The sequence below is a fragment of the Ostrea edulis genome, chromosome 3 (genome assembly GCF_947568905.1).
Source record: "Ostrea edulis chromosome 3, xbOstEdul1.1, whole genome shotgun sequence".
NCBI classification, from domain to species: domain Eukaryota; kingdom Metazoa; phylum Mollusca; class Bivalvia; order Ostreida; family Ostreidae; genus Ostrea; species Ostrea edulis.
Genome location: NC_079166.1, coordinates 67,761,099 through 67,781,214, shown reverse-complemented (window position 1 = coordinate 67,781,214; position 20,116 = coordinate 67,761,099). Strand labels below are relative to the sequence as shown.

The following is a 20,116-nucleotide window of genomic DNA, read 5'->3' as shown; positions in this document are numbered from 1 at the left end:
CGTGGGGATATTGATATGCTGACACTAAATTACTATTTTCTAAATGGGTTCTTGGACCTGATTAATGTAAATGGAATCCAAAGGAAAATCCTGACAATAATTTGTTTGCAATAGATCTATTGGGATACTTTACCAGGTAGTTTTTAACACTGATTTATTGATTGGGGTATTCCCTAGTTCCCATATGGTTATGGTTGCCTCAATTACTGAATTTTAGTGGTTATGGTGACTACTATCTCGAATATTGATGTTGGGTTTGAAACCCTGCATGCTGATTGGATGAGGTGTATAAGGGGCTTGGGCGGCGAACAGATGATTGAGCCGATTTTTGTCCATAAAGTGTATAGAACTGGGGCTTATTTTGATTGCAATTAACTTGCAGGTGCAGGGGGCAGGCCTCTACAACGAGTGCACGAATGAGAATAATGGCATTGCATTTTTGTACAAATGCCTTAAAAGTTGTAGTCGAAGCAATTTTGTGTTGTTTAAGACGGAATGTAGGGCTTAGGTTACATATAAAGTAATCATAATGCTGAATCAACCCCCACCCCCAGGAGCTGGATGGATTGATGGCCTTGTGAAGTCTGTACTGGGTGTCATAATCAAACCAACTTACTGTCCCTCGTGCTGCCCCTAGCCGTACTGTATGGATTTACTTTTGTAACGCAGATGATTTAGCAGGGAGTGAGACCAGATATATTGATGCAAATATTAGCATTGCGTCAGTCCAGTTATCAATGGAGTCAATCTTTTTTGTAGCCTCTTTGGTGATTATCTCCCCTGTACTAGTGAGTATTAAGTTTATTTGACTTGTATTATCACCATGAACCCCAGCTGATGGGATGAGAGATTGACGCTCGATAAATTTGCCTTGCACTATATTGTGCCTAACTGACTTGCTACTATGCATGCCTAGATTATGCACCGATTGCATAGGTACAACACTTTTACTTTCTGCTGGCTGCTGTACCCATGATGAACACTGCTGTGAGACAAGCGAAATTGTCTGTATAGGCTGCTGTGGAATCTGCAGATTTGTAGGTCCTCTGTATCCTGCAGCGGGGCAAGTAAACTTGACAGGGAATAAGAAGGTTGCTGTGGGATCTCCATCGGTTGTTGACCTTTTCCCTTAGCAGACTGGGGATCAGGCGGTGGTGGCAAGCCTTGAAGGCTTGGTCATCTTGCCGTCTCCCCTTTTTGGCCCTCTTGGGTGGTTGGTCTAATGTCTGTCGTTTGCGGGGCATAACAGCTGATTACCTTTTGCAATGATTCCCTCAATGAAAATTCAACTTATTTAAATCATATACATGTATCTAAATAAATCGGTAAATGAAAATCGAATAATGAATACAAATCTCAAGCTTTTCGGTCTAGGGTAATGAACATTGCAAATAATTAACCGAAATCCCGTAACTGCTAGCGGCTATGTGTATACTTGGTAAATCAACGTCGACTTTTTCGATTACCAGAGAAACAAATATAAGACAATATCTAGTCACTGCACCAACGTATTAATTGAAAATAGATGATTAGGCATGCAAAGGTAAAAATACTCAACTTGTTATCCATGGAAAACCCAGTGGCTAACATTTCGCATCTCGATCCCGATTTGAATTTATGACGCAAGTTACCAAGTCATGAGAATGTAGCTCGCGCGTAAATATCGTGTTAAGACCACGATATAACCATTGCGTTGTACAGAAATTTCAGTATGACTAAAGCCAGTCGCTACTAATTCACTTCTTGTAGGAAAAATTTGATAATTAATATATCTGTAAAAGTTTGGATGCGAACAAAAGGAATTTATTTGTACGATAACCCAACCCCCCAATGGAAATTGGTATTCAGTCGTAAAAATTTATTTACCATTTTACCTAATTTTGCTGTATCAAAATGTCTATAAAATTCAACAATCAATCTTTGATCAATTAAAAAAGTCAAAATGTAATGAGGAAACCAGCATGGCCGTTGATCAGAGACAGTTGTAAAATTAGAGAAACAATCCAATGCCATCGTTACATCTTATGCACAAAATGTAGACAAATAAATCAATGGCATTCATTGTGGAGAGTGATGATGACGTTATGTCCCCTGACTACTTCCGAACAGGCGTCAGTCCTAATATACAGCCTCGACAAATATCACTGAGATTACATACGACAATAGATACCGTGTGTGTGATCGTAATACATGGGTTTCTTTGTTTTCTTTTGTGTTGTTTTCACGAAAATATGATAAGTTCACACATTTGTTGAATTAATTGAATGTCTGAAACCATTAAATGTTTATTGAGCGGTCGCAGAATTGACAGACTCACGTACCAGTACTACTAGACGTAGTCTACCCGGCGCAATGCGCTTTTCTGTAATTAGCAGATGTTTGATAGCCTATGAACATTGTTCATCAATAGTGATAAATACGATGAATAATTATTCATTATTTATTGACAACAATGGAATTAAACCTTCTAATTGTAAGTCATCGTCATTTCACTCATTTGTCAACATCATTCATGCATCAATAACTGTCACAATGGGACCCGCATTGGGATTCGGGTATGCTCTCTGTCAGGTGTGATTGTCCCCAGAACTTTGTCACACAAGCGCTGGTACTTCTGAAAAGGTGATATGATTGTCTTTCTGGAGGGGAAGATTTAGCCTTCACGCTAGCTTTGACTAATGAGTTACCCCTTTAGCTTGATAGGAAGAGTACTGGACTTGTCTATTAAATAATTGTATTGTAAAACTTATACGGTATGTTTATTAATTTATTTTTCTAAATGCTAGATATATGCATGCGATGAATAGATCAAGTATGATTTATTTCAGACTGGAAGCATATGATAGAAATACAAATTTTGGTAGAGAGAAGTTAGAGAGTGAAAAATATGTAATGAGTGTGCCTGATCATGACATATACAAAGATTTGAGTGGTTTGTGTGTGTGTGTGTGTGTGTGTGTGTGTGTGTGTGTGTGTGTGTGTGTGTGTGTGTGTGTGTGTGTGTGTGTGACTATGAAGATGACGGCAGTAGAGTTAGTCAAGAAAATAAAAGCTCATTGTAAACATGTGTGTCCTTTGCTGTTAGCGATATGCAAGTTTTCATCTTCAAAAGAAATTGTAACTGAAGAAACATGTACTCAAAAATTCAAACTTTTCATCAATGAAAGGCGGAGATAACGAACAGCAACCAATTTCATAACTCCCATAGGCAATACAAACTAGATATTTGGACAAACACGGATCCCTGGACACACCAGCGGTGGGATCAGGTGCCCAGGAGGATTAAGCATCCCCTGTCGACCGGTCACACCCGCCGCGAGCCCCATATCCTGATCAAGCAAACTGAGCCTTCCGTAGCCAAAATCAGCGCGCCAAGGATAACCGCACGAAACATGCCAGACAGCACCCGACCCAACAATAGGTTGCACTGACGAACCAGATCGCTACAACGACCACAGAACCTGCGAAATGCCGACTTCAACCGAGACTGCCGAAACCCCCGCACCATTAACCCGCCTGTCAGCAGCCCGCCTCGATTTAAAAACTGACCATACACACAACAAGCCCTCGCGCACCGAATCAGCAAAGAGACACAAACACCACATGCAGGCGACTATGGAACATGCAGGCGACTGTGGAACACTGCTACACAAAAATGGGAAGCCTACGATGGAGAAGCTGAAATCATCCCGTTTGTCATACAGTTGAGTTGTCAGTTTGCCGTTAATGTCTACTTTCAATAAAATATTTAAGTATGAAGCAGAAGTGGACGACTCTGTGGTGTTTTTATTTCGAGCTCACAAGGATATATCGAATCGACATATGAATGAAAGTTATCATTGTTAAGAGACAAAACGTCGTCGATATATCTAAATGTTGAATTGAAGGCCACAGAAAGAAATTCTTCTTCTCGCGTATAAGTTTTTGAATAAATTCTGCTTCATATGAATATAGAAACAGGTCAGCTAACAAAGGAGCACAATTCGTGCCCATGGGAATTCCAACAGACTGTTGGAAGACCTGATCACCAAAGACCACGAAGATATTGTCAATGAGGAACTCTAGCATATTTTTTATTTCAACTTCAGAGTACTTGTGCGTCGAATCAGAGTGGTGTTTAACAAAGTAACTTTTCGAATGACTGATCACTAGATAGGAATATTTCCTTTTTCCATTTTTGTTGAAGAAGCAACTGTCTATGACGTCAAAAAGTCTAGTCTTTAATTGATCGTGAGGAATGGTCGTGTATAGTGTTGAAAAGTCATAGATTTTGATGTTATTGATTTGGGAAAAGTTTTGCGATTTCAAGTTTACTAAAAGTTCTTTAGAATTTTTTAGAATCCACATTTGATTAACACCACTTCTGGTATATGTAGTCGTACAGTAAGTTCTTCACAGCTGTTAATATTTTCGTGAGAAGCAAAGATAGGGGCTTGGTAGAGCACTTACTGGATCCAGCAATGTATCTTTGTAATGGTTTTATGTAGTTAAGGAATCCAGTACAGGTACGGTAACTCATATTCATTCGACCCATTGACTGGGATATTAAATGTGTCTAAAACTGAAGCATGGTTTTGAAGAATTTCCTGTTTTGAAATGGCAGTTGGAGTATAAGTACGATTACCAAATGTGGAATTAAAGCCAAGTTCGTTTAAAATACAGTTGTAATAATGAGCCTTACAAACAAAGACAATGTTGTTACCAGCTTTGTCAGCTGGAACCAAAACATGTTCCTCATGTAACCTATCTAATTCTTTTATCCCTTCTGGTTTACTAAACACAGAAGGATAGATGGTACGTAAGCCATTTTTAGGAAGTCCCATCAAAGCTAAAGATTTGCCACTTGCTATTTAAAGGGATATGATTGTGACGTTTTTGAAGTCACTGCGCAACTCGAACGTCCTGACATAGGTCATGATTGTCGTGACATATATTGATTATGACTTTGACTAGTCATATTTTCGAAATACAAAAGCATAAATCATAACAGTTGGGGCCTTATTTTGATTAAATAATTTTGCATGAATGCCGTTATGACTTGTTTTTAGGAAATATGAAGTAACGACATAAGCGCGTGATTTTTGACGCCATGTTTACTTTGTTTACGTTGACAGCAGACAGAGTTTGACAGATGTCGTGGTACCGCATGTTATTATATATTTCTTGACCTGTGCATTTTGTTCAAAATAGACTCAAAATAGAAATGAAAGACGGAGTTGCAACACGTTGAACAGAATCTCTGCACAATTTTAAAAATACATATAGCCAAATTGAACGACAATATACTTGGGGCTAAACAATTCTGCAAAAATTTTATCATGCCAGAGTAATCATAAATATTTTGTATTATATTTAGAGATTTCGTAAATAATAAAAATAATTGAAAAATATATTTACCCGAGGACTAAACATTTTGTCGGCACATAGGTACATGTGGTACCGCTCACGTATATACCTCTATCTGTACATGTATATAATGTGTATGCGTCTTGTGAATTATTTAATGCAATTCATTGGTTCACCTATGATACATGTAACCTCATGTACCATAATAAGTAGAGATATACAAAGCAGACTACGAATTATTTAGCACTGATTTCTACATATATGGATGGCGGAATTTAATTACCGATGGATTTACTCATCAGAGAAAATGAAAGTCCAAATGAGGTGTGCATGCATGCATTTTTTGCAAAAATAATTGAAATGTACGTAAGTTTAATTGCTTATTTGAATCAAAATTATATATTGTTGGATGTTTGGATTTGAAATTAGATCGGCCGATACGTGTCGAAACACCCCGATGTCATAAAACGGAGGAAATGCGGAATAGGCAAAATCAAAACTTACTTTATCGTCCTGTAGCTGCTCTCATCAAATAATGATTGTATGCTTTAAAAAATCTAACATAGTAAATGTATTTTACCCATCTAATTTTAATTTGCAGATCGGGGGGGGGGGTGACTTAAACGAGTGTTCTAGACTGCCTCTGCTCGACTTTGAAACGGGCATATTTGTTACGCAAATTCCATATTCAAATAGATCCAATCCCACCCCTTCCGCAGATGCGTAGAAAGAAAACCAAACATTTAATTATCATTCTTGTATATATATTTTTAAAAAAAATAATAAAGTAGGAGATCTACAGGAGATGAAGCACTAACACCCCCCACCCCCACCCCTCCCCCTCCCCCTAGTTATCTGATCTCACTTCTGATATGTCCAGGGATCCGTGTTGATCCAACTCTTTAACTCTTTATTTTGTATTTCTTATAGGAGTTATGAGATTGATCACTGTTCGTTTTCTTCAACTTGCATTAATAGTTAAATTATGAAAATGTTTAGTGCGCCCAACGTGTTACACCCCTTCCCTTTTCAAAACATTAATAGGTTTCACCAGAATATCAGCTGAAACTTTAGAATAGTTAGAATCAATAGCAATCAAATAATTTACACATACATCTAAAACAATATTTGCAGTTTAGAGCGGTACATAATGTAGATCTGCGATACGTAATTTCTTTACGTGAGTATCTAGTTGAATCATTAATGATCTAATTAGTATGTGTCCATCATCCGTTGATTCATGTCAATTCTATTGTATTTTTCACAGTATACACTTTTACTATAATGAATTACATGCACTGATTCAATTACAACTAATGGCACAGGACTATCTTAGATTATTGAATACTAAGGTGCAATTACAGTATCAATATCGGATGTCAGATTGCTACTTATTTGAATTATTTTTTCAAAGCAAAATAAGGCTGTGTTCAAAACAATTCGAGCCAAACATTCTGATTATTGTGGTTAAAGATTCACTAAAGTATTAAAGTTTTAATGAGATCCGAACATTTAGGTTGGTCGGTGATATGATTTTTAATATGATTTTAAGAGGGGTTTTCTTTTGTTTGGTTTGGTACCTTTATGTATTCTTTATATCAAATTTCAAAAATTCTATATACATTCATACAGATATGATTTTTTGGCGTTTATCTGAACAATTTACGCTCAAAATGCAAAATTTAAAAAATACAGAGGAAATTCAGACTGTTTTCTTTCCAAATTGAATTCGTTTTCATACCAACTAAAATATTTTCACAAATTAACCACTTTTAAGAACATAAGATTTAAACGTTGTGTTTGATGTTTTAAAAAAATGTGTTTTAGAGGGGAAAAAAAACAACCAAAAAACAGCCCGATTTATTTGTAGCAATTTTCAATGACCTCAGATGACCTTCAGTTCATCATATCTTTTTATCGAATTCATTGACATGCCAATATTTTTGGTTAGTCCTGTAGCTATGGCTGCCATCTTTAACTCATAGTAAAATAATTAAAATCTAATTACATTCAGCAAATGTTTTTGACCATTTTCCTAGAAAACTATCCTCAAAAAGATATTTTTTAGAGGTGCTGAGGAAATTCGGACTGAATTTTGGGCAATTTGTTTTTGCGTTACGTGGAAAATATGTTCACATCATAGTTATTTCGGATTTCAAACATTTCGGTTAAACATCACTGAAGAGACATTATTTGTCGTAATGCGCATCTGGTGCATCAAAATTGGTACCGTATACGTTTTACATTATGACCCCTGGGTCGAGGCCTCTGCTGGTGGACTGTTAGTCCCCGAGGGTCTCTACAGCCCAGTAGTTAAGTACTTCGTTACTAGCTTGAAAATACGGATGTATATTTAATTGCTGTTATAAAATTTAGAAATTCATTTCAAAATTAAGGATTATCTCCCTCATGCATAGCTCTTATCCTTGGACGATTTTGGCTCCACTTTTTTGGCACGCTGTTTTTGGCTACATTTAGCTCTAAAGCTTCATAGTTATTTCGGATTTCAAACATTTCGGTTGAGCATCACTGAAGAAACATTATTTGTCGAAATGCGCATCTGGTGCATCAAAATTGGTACCGTATAAAATTTACATCATAGTGTTTACACATAGACTATTTAAATATAGTCATATTACAACCTCTTTGTTTGTTGTACATATTTTTGGATCTACAACTGCTAAATTATGGCCTTTTGTGTTTTTTCAACATTGTTAGGTTCAGGGGTTGTTTCCATGGAAACGAACTCATTTACATATATAAAAATTGTCATTTTTCAAACAGGAGAGACCTCCTTTCTATGATAAAATGATTTTCAGAAAAATCTAATTACTTTCATCTCAGCATCATATCCCCTTAAGACACCAATGCTTTTAATTTTGATCCCAGGCCTACTAAATTCAGAAAAAGCATAGGTTACAATGATTATTTTAGAAATACGTGTGTTAATTATGCTCCAATCAACCGCCTTCCTATTTCTCAGTTATTTACTCCAGCAAACCCATATGCAGTTGACAATGACCATGATTATTCATTTAAAAAACTCTCTGACATTTGGCTTCGAGAACAAAATATTACAAATATAAGCAGTGCAGAAATTTGTTCCTTAGAAAAACAAACTCTGGGTCAATCAAAAAATAAACCATGGCTCTCAGAAAGATGTAAAAGATTACATTCCTTAAAATTTGGTTGAATTTGCAAATGTACAGATAGGACAGATAAAGATAAATTGGCAAAATCTCTTACAATTGTTCATGATATTAAATCAGCTCCCATAACTCATGGGAAGAAGTAATAGTCTGTTGCACTTCGGGAATATTGTGAGGTAACGGGTGATGTCACCAGCAGTTGTGGAACTTTTGATAGCAAAATATGTCCATTTTTAGCAACAAGTCCAGACGCTATTGTAGAACAAGATAAACTTGTAGAAGTTAAATGTCCTTTTTCTTCTAGACCTCAACTTGTTACAACACAAACAGTTCCTTATTTGAAAGTTATTAATGGTCAAACTACACTAGACCCAACACATGATTATTATTATCAAGTTCAGGGGCAGTTGTTTTGTTGTGAAAAGAAAAGATATGATTTGGTTGTTTATACATTTCAAGATATCAGGATATTTCAAATTAAGAGGGATAAGGTGTTTATAGAACAGATGTTAGAAAAACTTGAACACTTTTTTTCAGTCACATTTCAAGAATGCTGTTCTAGAGAAGTTATACTTCAAGCAGTATAGCAATTTTAAATTTTGATTTGAAAGGATTAGACAAAATAAAGTTTGTCATTGTTTTGTTTATATCAATTTGAAGTATACATGTACTTTAATTGGCATTGTGATCTGTTTATTTTACCATGAGTCAATGTTGCATACATTTTCAGAATTTTGTTTATTTTTCTTTTCGTATATATTTCTTAGCATAGGCAGTTGCAGGTACCCAAAGCTACCCTTAGTGAGAGGAGCATTAGCCAATCAGAGATCTCCATTTACAAGCGCTTTCTGAAGCTAAGGACGCGCCGCCATTTTGCCCGACATTCGACAGATAGTTAGATTGTTTACATCGGATCGAATTTGGCGAATATATATTAATCGATGTTGCTTGGGAACATGCAACACAGACAGCCGATATCCCGATCGATTTGCCATTTCCGAAACCAGGCAGAAATCTCGAGGAAGCGAGGAAATGGATAAAACTCTGGAAGGCCGCGCTGCACTGCATTGCCAGTTAAACGAAGAAATTCTGAAAGATCGAGGAAAATCCAAACACTTATACGTATGTTCAAAGGTAATATAATAATATAGGGCCTATTTTATATGTAATTACATAGTTGTATGTGCAATTTGCATCTAATGCGTCTATGTAAAAAAAGAGCTCCGTTTACAGGCTTACATGTAGGCCTATGGTAAAGTTTTAAGTAAGTTTATTCTCTTTAGAAAAATGAACAGGCGTAGCCTATATCTGTGTAGGTTATTCCTGTCAACTTCTTTAAAGGAAGTAGCAGGAAGGTGTGTTGATAGGGTGTCTAACATCAAGATACACATGACAGTGAAGCATATAGGCCTGTATAATAAAGACTTGGATAACCAGAATTGTAGAAATAGATTAAAATCTCAAATTATAAAATGAAATAGAATAGCTCATGACTAATCAAAGAGAATTTAATCATTAGTGTAAGTCATCATTTTATAATGTTGCAGGACTTTGTAAATTGTAAACCCTCCGAGATATACCCTGACCCAATTCCAGCCAGCAGCTATGACGTTCTAACACCTTGCAGGTAACCTCCAATTGAAAGACCATTGTAGTTGGACAGATTACCTGCTTTGAAATCCAAAAGACATATTTTGTCAGAAATTTAATCTAATAAGTAAGTATCCCATTATTACTATTGCTATAAGGTTTTACAAAACTTTTATATTATATCTACAGTGAATAATATTACAAAGTTGTTTGTAATTGTCCAGTATTTTTACCAAGAAAACAAGGGGGTCAAACTTCAAAATCCTAGATCATGGAGGAGGGGGGTACATTCATCTTTTACTGCATGGGTTCAATACTTTAAATTTGAAGTTCACATCCGTGCCATGTCATGCTACTATGAAAGAAAGTTGGATGGGGGGATAAGCCATTAAACCTTACTTTGAAAAATCACTAATTTTGCATGTAAAAGCAACAAAAACTGCTGTTCTCATAAAAGATATGTGCCTGATATTTTTACATTTTCTTCTGAATTCCATAAAACAATTTACGGATGTATGATAGTGACATATTGTTGTATAGAAATCAAGATGAAGAGGAATGCAGTAGAACACCACTAGATTCCTCTGAAGTTGCCCAGGGTTGTTTAGTATCCAATGCTACACAAGAGAGTGATGACCCAGGCTACTTAGATAACACAATGCAATTAAATACAGGTAAGTTTGATAACAATACAATTTCATGTTCTTTATAATATATGTGACCAATTAATAATTCATATGCATCTGATTAAAAAGAAACTCCTCAAACCGCTCCTTTGTTTTCATGACGCTGAATAGAAAATTTGTTTGATGTTTCAATCATATCTACAAAATTAGAGCCAAGTAAAATTGAAAATGTAAAATGTTGGCAATCCAAGATGTACACTCTGTCTTTATGTTGACTTTTCCAACTCACTTGTCTCACTCTGTGTTATGTTAAGGCCACACCACCCTTGTGTTCGATGTTGAATATATGCAAGGTCATGTATAGGTTGGGCCTTGGGAAATGTAGTTTCTCCACAACTATTTGCTGTACAAGGCTCTGTAATTGGCTGTACCAGTGGTGCCTAAATAGAATAAATATACAAATGTTGCAAATGTCCTTAATTCTAGAACACATGATATGGGTCATAATAGGTGACGGTGTATTATAAGAACTGCAAACGTGACCTATAATATTAGTTATGTAGACATTTATCAGCCAATGAAATTCCAAGATTTTTATCAGAGGCAGGATATTATTTATTAGGATATATTAGAATGAAGTATATAATTATACTCTGATCCTTTCATTCATGTAATATGACTCGGCGTTACTGTACAAAAATTGTTACGATTTATATGATACATATCTTACAGGTGTCTCTCAACTCAACCTTTTGGCAAGTGTTGCTGAAAACAGAGCTTTATTGGAAGAGAGAGAAATAACTGCTACAGGTTTACTGTGATATTCAACAACTGTTACATGTCTTGAAAGAAAAAAAAGCTGCAGGGGAGGAAATTTGGATGTCAAAGTCTGAATGACAAAGATTATCAGTATTACATTGGGTTTTCGAGGGACCAATTTGATGCTGTCTACATATTTCTTGTACCAACAACTGAAGATACTATCAAGTGGGGCAAGACAATTTTTAGTGCCAAATCATTGTCGACAAAAGATCAAGATATAACTACTTTGATGAAACTGAGACAAAATTTTGACTTTCAGCACATCGCACATTATTTGATATATTAATCCTCACAAGACTCTAGTGCAAATTTTACTCACTGGATAAACTATACATTTTTAGATTTGGAAGTTTAGTTATTTTGTCTGAATAAAGTTTGTAACTTACATGATAGCTGAGATGAGATCCTATGTATTGAGCACCAAATAGAGTATCAACAGTTGGTCCTGCTACTGTATAATATACCAGATAGGAAATGGGGCTTGTTTAAACTTTTCCAAGTTCTCTATTTCCATTTCACTGATTCATCAAAGCCAGAAATCTTCCACTGCGCCAGAATCATAATGACTGCTAGGACATGTGCACATTGACCTGCTTCCCTGTGAAATGTACACAACATGAAAAAATATAAACCAATTCCCATATAAATTTATATCAAATTAACAATAGCATTAAAACATTACATGTACCACAATACAAAATTATTTTATACATATCTTTGGTATGATTATCTAAGCAGGCTTTTAGAAAAGGTGTGTACTTGTATTTGGTAAAGAAACTGAATCATAGTTACACTGACCTGGTATGTGTACCCTTTAGTTAGCAAGTAACTGGAAACACAAACATTGGTAAAATGCACTGATTTACTGAAAGGAACAAAAATGCTACAAATGAAATTTTAAAAAAAGAACTTTACTGAGCAACGTTAATGAAATATGACAACTTTTCCGAGTGAGGTTGTTTACAAACGCTCTCTCTCTATTTAAACAAATAGTCTAATACATGCATGTACGTATCTAAATGTTTCAATAATTTAAAATAGAAAACAATTTAAACTTGAAATTCTAAACAATTGAAAACTAAATTTCAATAACTCAAAATAACCGTATACAGACCCAGCTTTGCAACTGCAATGTGCGTCGTCTAATTTCTTCCGTTGAGAGTTTACATCGATATTAATCTCGTGTGGCCCCTCTGTTTTTCTCTGACTCCGATATACTTGGGCTTTCATATGCATATTTCACGTTCTTGTGTATGTAATTTAACGGATTTCAAATAAGAATTCTTCATGAACGCAATAGCTCTTTGTTTGTGACAAAGTGACGGTGTATCGAACATGTATGATACAGAAAAGTCGTCTGTGATGTCCTTTAACGACATGATCCGCGCCATGTTGTTTATGCGTCGAATGTCGGGCTAGTTACCGTCGTCATGGCGAAAATCGGCGATCCGCCAATTGATATTGTTTATAGTATTGTCCTTGATCATAGTTTAGTTTATAATATCTGAATCTACAATAAAAATGAAGATTACAACTTGAATTGAATGAATTTTATTGATCATGGAACACTTTGGTGGTGGTACAGGGCAATGTATACTCCTTTAGCACCACCAGCAGCAAACTACATTAACATAGAATTTGGTTTCACACAAGAAATCCAACAATTAAGAAAAGCAAAAAACAAAAAATAATTTTGACAAAAAGTAAACAAACACGCAATTTAATTATGCAATTTGTGAACATTTGAGGTGGCGGGGTTCAAACTTGAATATTTTTTTTATATGTAATACATGTTATGAGAGTATTCAGATAAGTTAGTGAAGTTTGCAATAAGCCCTGGGTGGGAATCGAACCCACATACCAAAGTGTGAACATTTTATGTTGCAGTATAAAACCAGTAGAAAAACGTTTTTCAGTGTGCGAAATCAACGGTAGACAAAATCTACTTGAATCCCCCTGTCTATTGTAGCGAGACGAATATCTTGAACTAATATGTTTATAGAGAGAATTAATGCAGTTTTAAGACATTTACACATTTTGGACATCTGCAGTTCAATTCTATTTCCATCTACTACTTCCACAAATTAGACACTAGATATTATCACCAAGAAAAAAACAGTATTGTAAATGAGCTATGTATATTCAATATCAAGTGATAAATCTATTCCAAGTTACAAAACAAAGCGAATACAAACTAGTTCTAATTGTAACGGGAACCGTTACATATGTTCCCCAAACCTCCCCAATTAAAAAGTGATGTCATTGTAAACCTATAGCAATAACATATTTTATTTTAGCCTTTAATTACATGTAGTACGTTCAATATGGTCATTTCAGTACTAAGAAATGAAAGAAAGCGTTGCACGTGCACACACTCTCACGCATGTATGATTCCGCGCTTTTGTTGATGTCATTCAACAGGCATTTGTATCATATACCCACAGTATGAATTCCATAACGTTTCCATCAAATATAAGGAAGTTATAGCGATTTTAATATCGTCCAATCAGAATTCAGCACACGTGCATGCACGTGCTGAGCAGTAATTTTAACCACAGCAATTTGTAAAGAGTACCAAGACACATCTAAACCCTAGTATCAATAGAATTTGATGAAAAACAAAAACGTTATCGTCCTTTAAAAATTGAACATTTGAAAAATTGTGCACGTGTGCGTTGGCATTTTGTGTTACACTAATATATAGATACACATATTATCTACCTATACTGTGAATATCAACTCATTCGCTTCATAAATAACATAGTTACAAACGTTTTAGTATTATCCAATCAAAAAGAAGCGCACGTGCATGCGCGTGTAAATTGGTAATTTTGACCATGCAAATCAGTTAAGGGTCTCAATATATACATATGATATGAATATCAAGCCATTTCAATGAACAAGAAAAAAGTTAGACTGATTCCATAGTTAGTGTGCAAATTTTGTAATGCACGCGCGTGCAGACAGAATAAAAATCATTTTTCATATCTACAAATTATATACTATCATCCTATTAAGGTTTCATATCGATCCCTTATATATTCTGATTTTCCATTTTTTGTACCAAAGTTGCAGTGCATGTGCGTGTGCGTGCATGCACGTGCAGACAAAATGACTATCGTTCTGCACATCTACAAACGCTATACTATCATCCTGGAAAGTTTCATTTTGATCCCTTTTGTAGTTTCTGAGAACACTACCGGACAAAAAAGTCCGGAGAAAAATAAGAATAACTAGACACTCACTACTAGTAATGAGTAGGTCTTCCGTTATACTACTTCCTGTTGAGACTGGAAGTTCAAAAGCCATTCAGTACAATTGAATGTTTATTTTCTTCACACATTATCCGTTGATATTAAGGCCATCACTGTTGGAAATAGCTGCAGAACTGTAGCTCTTCTTTACTCATGGGCATCTAGCAGAGAAAGTGAGTATATATAGTAATGATGAGCAAGGACGCTTCTAACAAAATTGTAAATTTCATGATCCCTGGGGTAGGGATTCTAACCCCAGGGTGGGGCCAAACTTACTATATACTGTTTACATGTAAAACACTTAAATAAGATATTGATACTAAATTGAAACTAAATGGATATTTAGAAAGAGCAGGTAGTCCTTTAAATGTGATGGTCCCAAGGGTAGGGTTTTTGGTATAAGGGTGGGGCCAAACTTAGTATATAGTATTTATGTATAAGTTTGCTGATACTGTATGAAATCTAAATGCATAATTAGGAATAGCTAAAAAGGATGTACTCTAAGGTGGGTCCAAATTAGTCATATCTTTCAATGTTTTAATATTAATACACTTATTATATTATGTAAAGCCTTTCATCAGTGTATGCACGTTTTTAGGGCATTGAAGTTTTAAGAATACTTCTAGTTTTATACTGTTGCTGAACATTAGAATTTAGCTTAGATAATCAGAACAGGAATTTTATTCTAGATTTCATAGTCCTTGGGAGTAGTGATACTTTTTCACTAGTACTCATGTGTTTGATAAGGTCTGTGGGCCTCTTGTTGAAATTTAAACATCATTATTAATCAATCTAATTAAAATTAGCTGTTTTGAATCTGCTCCCACTTTTCAAACATGCATTTGAGAAGCAGTAGCAGATTCAAAACAGCTAATAAATTTAATTAGATTGATTATTAATGTGAATAGCATATTGGTCTTTATACATAATTAAGTGCTATTTCCTGATTAGGTGAATCTGGGAGTTCTTCAGGAGAATCCATCTACTGCCCGTGGAGTACTGGAGATTCTCAAGTACTTACACAAGTATGTGCCAATTGGACAAGACAGAAGTCCTTACCAAATTCTTTGCCATGGTGATCAGCTGAGTGTGGAAAGGATGGTTGAGACAAAATTATCTATGGCCTTCAGTGAGGATGCAGACGATCAACTTACTGGTCTTGTCCCACGTCCTCAGGGGTTTCACAAAAGGTGCATCATCCTGCAGGATTCCATGAACATGCTCTTCAGTGGCAGCACTGTGGGTGAAAAGGGTTCGTTATGCCATATAAAAAACAAGTTCACCTTTCGAAGTGTCAAGAAAAAAATATCTGATTGTGTAAATTCAGTAGTGGACGTTTTCAATTTTGTGACTGACGGTTGTGTGTGCTTGATAATTTGCAAGCTACTAAATATCAAGAACATTGATGAGTTGTCAAATCTTGTACCTAATGATGACAAAGAGAGGCAGGATATGTTTGTAGATCGGTGCAAGCAGGTGGTTCAGCTATCTTGGCCCCTGATAGACACACAGTCAATCCAGGAAGTAGTAGTCGGTGAAGCAGCAGAGGATGTCCAGTACCACGACGATACAATCATCTACTGGGACAACAATCAGATATTGGAGGATACGCTGCCATATCATGAGGACTCTGACAATGACTTTGGTAATGAATTGTCTATTTTTTTTTTTTTATATGAATTCAACTATAAAGCATATATGTGACTATATGTAATTATTGAATAGTTGATGAACCTGTCACAGCACACCAGTAAAGTGGAGACTCAGTCTATCAGTACAGCCGTAGCATGTTGTGACGCGGACTTCTCCATATGGCCCAGACACATACTGAACGCACCAACAATGGAGACCATATCATTTCAGATTGGAGAATGCACATGGTGCAATTCTGGAATCATAACCACAACAAATACTTGATTTTAGGTCATCGCCTCCTTGGAGGTAATTGTTTTGTTCTGTTTGGTTGTAGATTGTCTTACATACAATTTTAAAAGTTTTTACTCATGTACAGATGTCATTCAGAGGTCATGGCAGTGAGGGTTTTTTAAACATGTTTATGCCTACTGTGACCTGCTTCTAAAGTCATATCTAAAAGACCCATTACTTACTGAAAGAGTAGTATCTATCTATTCTATCTATGTTAAGCAGGTTAGGTTTGTCACAGCAATGTGATTGAGATTCGAACCCAGTATTTTCAGTTATAATATGACATGGCAAGTGGTGGCATGTAAAGTAATGATTGATATATACTGCTACAAAAGATTATATATATATATATATATATATATATGTGTGTGTGTGTGTGTGTGTGTGTGTGTGTGTGTGTGTGTGTGTGTGTGTGTGTGTGGCAATATTTGTTTCACAGGTGTCAGTGGGTGTTTACCTCCCAGATTAAGAAATGAAGTCATCTGGAATAGCACTGCCAATCTGACTGGAAAACCTTGACACAACATAGCCCTGGATCTTGTGAATGAATTCTTCCTGAATAATGAATTCAAATGTAGGTGCACATGTACATTAACACAATAATAGCCAATTACTTCATGAACTAACATTATAAATTCTAAAGTATTTGGGTTTTAATGTACATTACAGCAAACCTGAAGAATTGCCATGGGCAATACATAGATGCACAGGTGTCAAGATGCAGCCATCTAGTAGGGAGTGTTGGCAAGTCTATTGAAGACATTTTCCAATCTGATATAATTCAGGATTATATCCCCAAGGCAATGACAACAGATGGTTCCTCTAGACCTAAAATTAAGAAATTTATTGATGAGTACAGTGGCGAGAATTTGTTTGAAGATGATCGTGAAAGACATCCCACAGGATTTGAAAATGTTGAGCACAAAGTAGGGGTGAACAATCCAGAAAAATTAAAAGCGAGGCTGCAAAAATATGGAAAAGGTATGGAAAATGAAGAATACATATTCAAAAAAATATGATTTTGAGATCAAACACAGTCAATATGCAGGTGGGGTTAATTAAATATATACATTGTACGTACATGTACAAATCTTATGTTCTTGAACAAGGACAGCAGCTACGACAAATGTGACAACATTGGCATCTTGGACATTCACACTCATCACATTTCAGTTGACAATCACTTGCAACAGGTACAGACTGTGCTGAACTGTATCCAATGAAATGATGGAGGATAGATTTCCTAAAACAAGTCACCTCGGATTTGTCCAGAGATCTACACAATTCCTTCATGTTGCCAGATTCTTGAAGTATGGACCCAGGGGTTAAAAAGTTTAGTGCCTTTGCACTATGTCCATCTCGCCTTGCTCTTCCAACCTCCTGCCAATAAGCCATTATGGAGTCACAGGCTCCCCAGTGATATCAGAGATATTGATATCCATTCCAAAGGCTATAGTACATATGACCAGTCGAATAACACTACCTGACTTTGAAATTTCTTGATGAATGTAGTCTAAGTCTTTGTTGGCCATTCCTGCATGGTACAAAGCAACATGGCTGTTGTGGTGAAGCTGAATGTGGTTTAAGTATGCATGTTCTCTAAGGTACCCCAAATATCTCTATACAGCTGACCACCTCGACCCAAGCTCTTGCATTGAATATACGTGTGATGATTCATTACAATTTACAAAGTAGGCATTGAATATGATTTTGTTTAATTCGAAATCTGTGAAGAGTAAAAGTGAGACAGTGAAGAAATATATAGAGGTAGATGAAATGATAAGAAAGAAAATGATAGGACAATAGCTGGATCCCTGATCAAAGTCATATTTAATTATTTACTTTTATTTTCAAATATTGAAATTGTAGTTACATAATGTTCAACTTGCAAAATAACTTAAGTAACACCTTTTTTGTGATGACATTTTTTTCATATACTGGGCTGGACTGATGCAGTGTTATGAAAATAATGCACATATTGCTATGAATCTATTACCTGACATAAAGCAGTGTTTTCCTGGCAGCTATTCCTTTCTGTTTAAGTTCATCAAACAGCCAATGGAGTTCTTCAAACATGTATTTTCCTCTCTTGTATTCAAGGTAAATACCTGGCCTATCAATTAAATCACAATGTTAGATGTTTTAAGTAAAACAGTGGTTCTGAGAGAGAGAAAATTCCATATGCATTCTAAAATATTTCTAAAGATCAAACTATGGGTGGAAAGATTGGCAAACATGTGCTGTAGATAGAAAAAGGTGTTCAGTAGAATATACATATCGTCAACAGTCACATATTGTTAACATGTTATTATTACAGAGTTGTATAGTTGCGAACAACCAGAACACACACACATATTATATCTGTAATTATCTTAAAATGTTATACTGTTATGCTTCAAAACAACTACAACCTAAAAATTCTTTCAAGTATTTATCAGTAAGATTAATCTTAATTGTAGAGCAAACGTAAATAATAATTCTAAACAGCAACTTTATCTGACCTATTACCTGTCTGGAGATGCTGTTAACATTTTCATATTAGGAAGATGTATTTTTCCAATAATATGCTTTAGAATTTTTGGTGTGCAAGTTTCTGTCAGCAGTAAAAATGGTGTAGTTGGAAAGTGGGGGCGCAGCTCTCCAAGTCTAGAAAAGGTCGGTCGAAAAGTATCACCCCTGTAAACATTACATCCATTCACATCATGACAAAACTTTAAATCAGCTAGTACTTATTCAAAATAAAATTCAATTTCTTTAACCTTTCCATATTAAAATAAATCTTACCATGATGCCAATATGTGTGCCTCATCTATAGCAATCAAAGCAAATCTCTCCTTATATACACCTGAGTTCAATATTATATCACCCCATGAATCAAAATTCAGCAGGATCTCTGGTGACATATACAGAATGGAATAGTCTCCTGCGATTTTTCCTATATATGATATTATGTGTGTTTTAATTTGTGCATGCATTAGTTTGAAAATTGCAAACTGCAGAGTCTATACATTTCTTTGGACATTACCTTCAATCACATCAGGAGACATTTCATCCCTGCCCTTCATAACAGCTGCAGCTATACCATGTTTAGAAGCATGTTTACATTGATCTAGCATTAGACTTTTCAAAGGAGGAATCACAATACAAATATGTCTGACAGAAGAATCCTGTACATCTAGTATTAATGGAGGTAATACAAAGCATATACTTTTTCCAAACCCCGTGGGGAAAACACCCACAGTGTGCTTCTTCTGTAGCACATTCTCAATGACAGATATTTGTTCCTCCTTTAAATCAAATTCAAAATGAAAGTGGTGCTTGATTCTTTCATCAAAAATTTGTCGGATGGATGCCGCCTTATTATTAGATTATGTAAACAGTTGAGTAAAACATCATACACAAT

At 35.5% G+C, this 20,116-nt stretch overlaps 1 pseudogene; it reads right to left on the bottom strand.

The window, feature by feature from the left end:
• Nucleotides 1–17,805: 17,805 nt before the first annotated feature.
• On the bottom strand, nucleotides 17,806–19,616 carry LOC125676166 (uncharacterized; annotated as a pseudogene).
• Between the last annotated feature and the right edge of the window lie 500 nt (nucleotides 19,617–20,116).